The sequence below is a fragment of the Bacillus rossius genome, chromosome 8 (genome assembly GCF_032445375.1).
Source record: "Bacillus rossius redtenbacheri isolate Brsri chromosome 8, Brsri_v3, whole genome shotgun sequence".
Classification (NCBI taxonomy): Eukaryota; Metazoa; Arthropoda; class Insecta; order Phasmatodea; family Bacillidae; genus Bacillus; species Bacillus rossius.
This window is the reverse complement of record NC_086336.1, coordinates 63,481,263-63,488,361: the sequence shown is the minus strand read 5'-3', so window position 1 is coordinate 63,488,361 and position 7,099 is coordinate 63,481,263. Positions and strand designations below refer to the sequence as shown.

Here is a 7,099-nt window from a genome sequence, read left to right as displayed (position 1 = left end):
CTGACTCTGCAATGCCAAAGAGATATTTAGGTAGCTACTGTTTTGTAATACTTACTCCGCCAAAATAGGAGTATAATTTATATACTGCATTTTTATGATAAATTATTTTAAAAAAAAGTCTAAAACAGATAAATTCAGAAAAAAAATACTGAACATTTATTATTTGAAATTGATTTAAGAAGAGATGCAAAATAAAACAAATTGAATTATTTTTCTGATCCAACCACTTTGGTGCATATTTTTGTCTGGTAACGACATTCCTTGAATTTCAAACATTAGCCAACTCTATAGAGATGTGTATAAAATATAAAATGGAAGTGTAACATTAGAAATACAAATACATAAGTGGAAACCGCCTTAGTTATTACATTTTAGTGTTTTTTATATTCATCATTATTCAACGGCGCCTTAGTCGCCTTACAACTAACTATGTTTATAATTATCAGAAAGGCTTAATATATATTAGAAAGTTTAGATCTAAACGAAAAATAGTGAAAAATTTTCATTTTGGAAAATTTGCGTCACACGTAAATCTTCTGATGATATTTTGAATATTGTACTTATACCCTTACAAAATATTTATGTTTAATTTTTCCGATATACTTACATCTTTGAAGTTTATAATTTTATTAAAAAAAATGTTCGTATTTTTGTCTTTTAGGTGTATATATGTTTGTATGACGATATATTGTCACGATCCACTTTCGGAGGGGGGAGAGAATCGTAGCTCTTTACATAGAAACAACTCGCTTGGCATCAACTAGTCTTAACTTCATAAAATACTTTACTGTACCTAGGATCATAGGTTCGTCATCCCGTACAGGATGTCTGGTGAGAGCTGAACTAAGGAGATTTTGCAAAATAACATAATACTTAATTAAAATTATTTTATTCTTAAAGTCAAATACTCAACATCATTTTAAAGAACATTTAAATAGCGGGATTACAATTTAAAACAATAATCTCTTTACTTCCTTAACGATTGAACGACCTTACAAGAGAGAGAATGAGAGAACTTCACTAAACACTTCCCTAGTCCTTCCGAATACCTCAAATCATAATTAATACTTAAAATTAAAACCAAGATAAGTCCATACTCACATTTTCCGAAAAGCCTTTCTTGATCGATTACTTTAAAAAAATAACGTAGGGGCCTCTCCTGCCCTTGAAATCCCGAACGAACATTACATTTTAAAAACTATGACGCGTGACCCCTGACGAGGGCCATAGCCTCCGCCCGAAAGCTTGACGACTACATTATGACCTAACTTAAATTAAACGACTCGTGGCCTCTGGCGTCGACCATAGCTTCCGCCCGAAAGCTTGAATTCCTACATCACGAACGAACTAACAACTCGTGACCACAGGTGAGACGCATAGCCTCCGCCTGAGTGAGCCTGAATTCCTACATCACGAACGAACTAACAACTCGTGACCACAGGTGAGACGCATAGCCTCCGCCTGAGTGAGCCTGAATTCCTACATCACGAACGAACTAACAACTCGTGACCACAGGTGAGACGCATAGCCTCCGCCTGAGTGAGCCTGAATTCCTACATCACGAACGAACTAACAACTCGTGACCACAGGTGAGACGCATAGCCTCCGCCTGAGTGAGCCTGAATTCCTACATCACGAACGAACTAACAACTCGTGACCACAGGTGAGACGCATAGCCTCCGCCTGAGTGAGCCCCGAGTCACCACTCACTTGCGCTTCAATTCGCGCGCCCTGCCGCGCCTACCATAACAAAAGCTCGTTATTGAAGTCAAATTTACTAAACAACTAACTAGAACATCTGGGAAGACTACCCCCCCTCTACCCCAATGTGCAGGCCACACCGCGCGGCTTGTTACGACAGCGCGCCCCAGTAACTGCGGCCCGTGGCTGCGCCAGCGCGCGGCCAAACAAACAAACAAAATTCTGCAAGCCCGCAGCGCGCCGCGCCGGCCCCGTGCCCCAATTACATGGTCACGCCACTTGCGCTGACGAGTGAACAGAGCAGCCAGCCCAGAGTCCCGTCAGTAAAGTCCCTAAATTTGATTTCAACAACCCTGCAAAATTTCAACCCGCGACATAACCCTCCCCTCACAGAGCTCGAGCCCCATCGAGCTACCTCAAAATTACAAATTGTCTTTTTCCATTAAACCATAACTATAAATTCCTCATTTCACAAAAATAATAATTTTCTTAGTTCCTTGCTGTCTGAACATACATCTAGATTCTGCATAAGATTTATTTTAAAACAACAAGTATTCATAAAATTAAATGTAAAACTTTTATCTGGTTTGTTCTCACAGGAACCTTCAGAGGCTCGAGTTCTCAATTCTAAAAAAATTGTTCTGTTAGTGAAGCTCTCTTTACAAATTAAATTACTGTTCTTAGTTTCTCAGTATTCGTTAAACAATGTGCAAATTCTTGATAATTATTATTATTTTTTTTTTTTTCGGTTTCCGTTTATTACCATACTTCTTTCGTTCTTCAAAAAAAATTAAGTGTCCTTACAGTGTTTCAATTAATTAAACTCTTATCTCGTGAAGGTTGGTGCAACTCCTCGAAGTCAGTGTTGTCGAGAAGAGTAGCTCCCTGGGCTGGCCATCAGCAAACACCACTCAACTCCAACAGCTACTGGACTGGCTTCCAGGGCAGCTCACAACTTCTCCCCACATCTGCTTCGGAGTTGTGCCATCCTCATCACGAACAGATTACAATTCTGAAACATCATCAACAGGCATTACCATCACGCCTGACAAATACAAAACTAACTACTAAACTGCAATCGATGGGCAAGGATGCAAACACACAAAAAAATAAAATTAATTAATTCAACTGCTAACATAAAGTATCCCACCCTTAGCATAATCTAATCAGGCAAATAATTTGATAGGAAAAACTTAAGGAAGGGAAACATGACCTCCAATGATTTTCCCTAACTCTTGAGTCTTGATCTTCTCTATACAGCAAATAGTCCCCACGAAGTAACTGGGTTGAAGGTCAGTTCACATGACCCACCCATAACCTCTTCTACTCTTCTTTTCTTCTGGGGGCAACCACAATGCCCACCAATCTCTCTCCATGGTGCCGAACCAGCTATCCCATGAGAGTAAACAACGTAGTCAATAGAAGCGCAGAGGGGAAACACCAATCTCTGGCTTGTCGAGTCATAAAACTGCTTTATCTTCTTCTTCTTCTGAGTAAAAATATCTGACTAACCTTGCTTCTATTCTTCCAAACAGTAAAAGTTCATCAGGTATCTTCATGAAAGAAACATTCTAACTAATAATTCTTCATTTTTCTTCTTCTTTATTTCTGTTAGTTGTAATAGAAGGCCATGTTAGGGAGGTTATAGGGAAAAAGAGTGGCCAATTCCCACCCCATCACCCACCTAGATCATGACTAATTAACTTTTAAACTTTCTATTTCAAACAAATAAAAAAAAACATTTTTTTTTTATTCAAACTTTTAAATTATAGCTACTTTTCCTTCATAACCTCAAAAGCAAATCAATAATTCTAAATGAAATTGTGATTTACTGCATCCTTGTTCCATCCGATCTGTTTGTTTATAACCTTTCTTGTAAAGTATAAAATTTTCAAACATTACTAATTCAAAAAAAAATTAAATTCTGGTGTCCTTTGAGTTACAATTAACTTTACTATTTCTTAGCTTGAAATAATTTAAGTTTTCAGAACTATTTCATTGTCTAATTCACAACACTTAAAAATCAACTCAAAACAACAAATCATCAAAATCAATAAGATCATCTGACCTACCTATCAGTACTGTGAACTTGAACTGTTCGTACACATTTATAATAAACTATTGTATTTAAATTCCAACCTAAATAAGGTTTAAAAAAAACTACTAATCCCTCTGTAAATTAAGAAAATTAACTTTAAAAATTAAACTTAAGGTATTAGTTCTTTTTGACAGCTACCACAACTCACTAGTTCCATTACATTACTATAACCTAAAAAGTTCTGTAAATAATGTTTATAACAAAAAAAAACTCCAGTTACTGTCTTCCATAAAAAAAAAATAAAACTTTACATGACCTTATTAATCTCCACTTGTAAGTCCATGGCTGCCAGCTTTCTCTTCTCTTGAATCTTCAGTCTTGGCTCTTGTTTCAGTGATCTTGTATCTTGTCTCTCGAACTCTTGTCATCTTGTAAACTGGACTGCTGCTCAGCTCATCTTAAGGAATCTGTAACAGTTTCAAAAATACATGTTAATTTAAATTACATAATTCCTGTTCTTTGGTCCTAAAAAAAAATTGTATTATTAGTACACATTACCCTGAAACAACATTATTATTCATTGTTTATTACTTAAAAAAAATGCTTTACCATAAAATCCTTTTTTGTTCTTTTCATTAGGCCTATTTATTTTCCTTCTTCTTAATTAAATTCTGCTTCAAATGTTAATCCTAACTTAAGACCTACCATCTATTTATTATTCATTACCTACATTATTTATGTTACCCTAAAATTCCCATAAGTTTCTAATACTTCCTATCAAAGACATTCTCTCTAAAAAAAAATTTACTTGTGACTCTTAACTTAACAAACTTAAAAAAAACTTTTACACTAGACTTAACTTATTATTCATTCTTAGTTACTAAATTTCTATATGTAAACTTTAGTACTTACAAACAAAAACTGCCTATTTCTCTCTACCTCTTAATCTCTTTCAATTATTACAATAATAATGTTACCTTGCATCTTTAAACTTTCTTCTTTTCAATTAAATTAGACATCTCATAACAATAAAAATTCTGCCTATACTCTTCTTATGGGTGTCCAACCCAACAACAAAATTTCAAATTCTCAAGTTTCCTTATATTTAAATTATGCAATACAAATAACCTCTGTGGTGCCTGTACCCTTTTAGGCCTACCACCTTCTCCTCTCACAGCATGACAACTCTTATTCCTCGGGGTCTGTATTCACTGTTCCAAATCAAATATCTCAAAAAAATTAAAAACAAATTTATTATTTTAAGAAAACAAAAATTTACATTGAATTTACTATGGAGCCTGGAACTCTTAATGTCTCACAGCAGCTAACATGACTAAATCCCATGGAACCCCAGGTTTACATAACCTGTGCCCAAAAATTTAAGCATACCAGGCTTTCCCTGCACTGGTTTTACAGCATCACACACTATTTAGGGCCCCTGATCTGCCATCAGTCCCAAGGAGTTTTCCCACAACCCCTCTCTACACAAGCGCCTACCGCATTCCTCTCAATTGGCTATCGGTTTTACGGCATTCTTTTGGGATCCGACCATCAAGTTAGGGCTAATCGAACACTAAACCTCCATACTTCCAAACTAATGTAAATCAATTAAATTTTCTCTGTAAATTCTAAAAATCAAAAAAAATTATTCCAACATGCCAAAGAAACTTCCAAAAAAAATTCATAATCTTATCTTCAAACCATTAAAATAAAAATAAATAGATTACTCTGTTTTCTCCTTAATAACTGTAAACTGTCAACAAATATCATGTCGTAAATTTTAACTATGCTTACTGACTCTTAATCATAAAATCTCATTTGTCCTAATTAATAAACAACCGATTTCCTTAAAATCTCACTGTATCTCTCACACTCAAACTTCACTGGCTGAATATCTCAATAAATTCAAAAACAATTATCTAAACTCTTAAAGAAACTCCTCCCCAATTATTCAAATTACTTCACCTTATTTTATTTCATTACTTAAAACACCTTACTCAAAAAAAATTAATTAATTATCTAGCTATCTTCCATTATTATTTATTTACCGAACAAAACTTTCTCCTAAATTAATTTAGTAAAATTCAATTTCACATTAGGCAAGTACACTAACTCTCTACAGCAATGTTTCTCATTTCCCTCCTTCCTAACTGAATCCAATCTTACTTAACCTCCAGGGAATTTACCTCACAAAATAACCAAAAATTTCACTGTAGTGCCTATCTGCTATAGGCCCACTACACAGGGGGCTCTAACCCCACCAACAAACTTCATTGAAATGGTACCCTATCCCATACAGGATAGCCACTTCGGTACTACCATGGGGAACTCCTGCCCCAAACTACTCACAACTCTCAGGATTCTCCTGACCCTTAATTCCGTAGTCAGCCCATCTCCTATGGTCTGCGCTACAATTCCCTTTCTTCCCAGGGACACAACGCCTCACCTTAGGGTCCCTCGCCCTAATGAAAACATTAATTTTGTCTCTCTGTTCTTTTGGAGTAAATTCCCTCTACACACAAAATCTAGCCTTCCCAGTTTTCTCAATGCTTATCGATTTTATAGTGTACCTCCTTAATAATGTTTACAAATCCCAAAAAAATATTTTTAAAACCGAGGTAGAATTTAACTAACAAAAACATAAACAACTTACAACGAAACACTTCTAGCCTATACATCATACACTTCTTAAATTAAATTACTTACATACTGAAAGTTCCTCTTCTTCTAAAACACACTTAAATTTAAATTTATTTAACCAATAGTCTATTTTCTTATCGCTAAGTTACCGTACAGCTGATCAAAACAAGGTCACGGCCTGTCCACGTCTCCTTATGAGCCCGTGACGTCACCGAATTCCATCAGGTGCGCCAACCCTCGCTTGCGGTTCCTCCGTTCTCCGCTAGGTCTCAGCACCTCCCCGTCACGTGTTCACTCTGCCACGTCCACTGACGTGTCGTTCTGAAACAACTCTCAACATTTTTCTAATTAAAACAAAACATCACTATAAATTCTATAACTCTCTTTTACATAAACTCTCGTTTTCTCTTTAATTCCTTTCTAACGTTTATCCTTCCCTCGACTGATTTAATTCGTACGTCTCGTCTCCTACGCGCACGAAAACAAAACAAACTTCTCTTGAAAATAATTCCTATTTACGACAAAAAACTTTATTTTAAATTATAATTCTCTTAACCTACAATCTTAAAATGAACTTCAATTAAATTAAACCACTTGCATTATCTCTAATAAGCATTTAACTTATAACGTATTCTCCTCACGTAATAATCCCCGATATAAATCTACAATAAATTCAACGACTTAAAACAACTTATCACTATAAACTTTATCCTTACAAGT

General features: G+C 35.4%; 1 long non-coding RNA gene across 1 annotated transcript; it reads right to left on the bottom strand.

Moving 5' to 3' along the window:
• Positions 1 to 2,434: 2,434 nt before the first annotated feature.
• Positions 2,435 to 6,877, bottom strand: LOC134535065 (uncharacterized). The gene is made up of 2 exons (XR_010075571.1): positions 6,446 to 6,877; positions 2,435 to 4,206 (listed from the first exon to the last, which is right to left on the bottom strand). It is a non-coding gene; the product is annotated as an uncharacterized LOC134535065 (long non-coding RNA).
• Between the last annotated feature and the right edge of the window lie 222 nt (positions 6,878 to 7,099).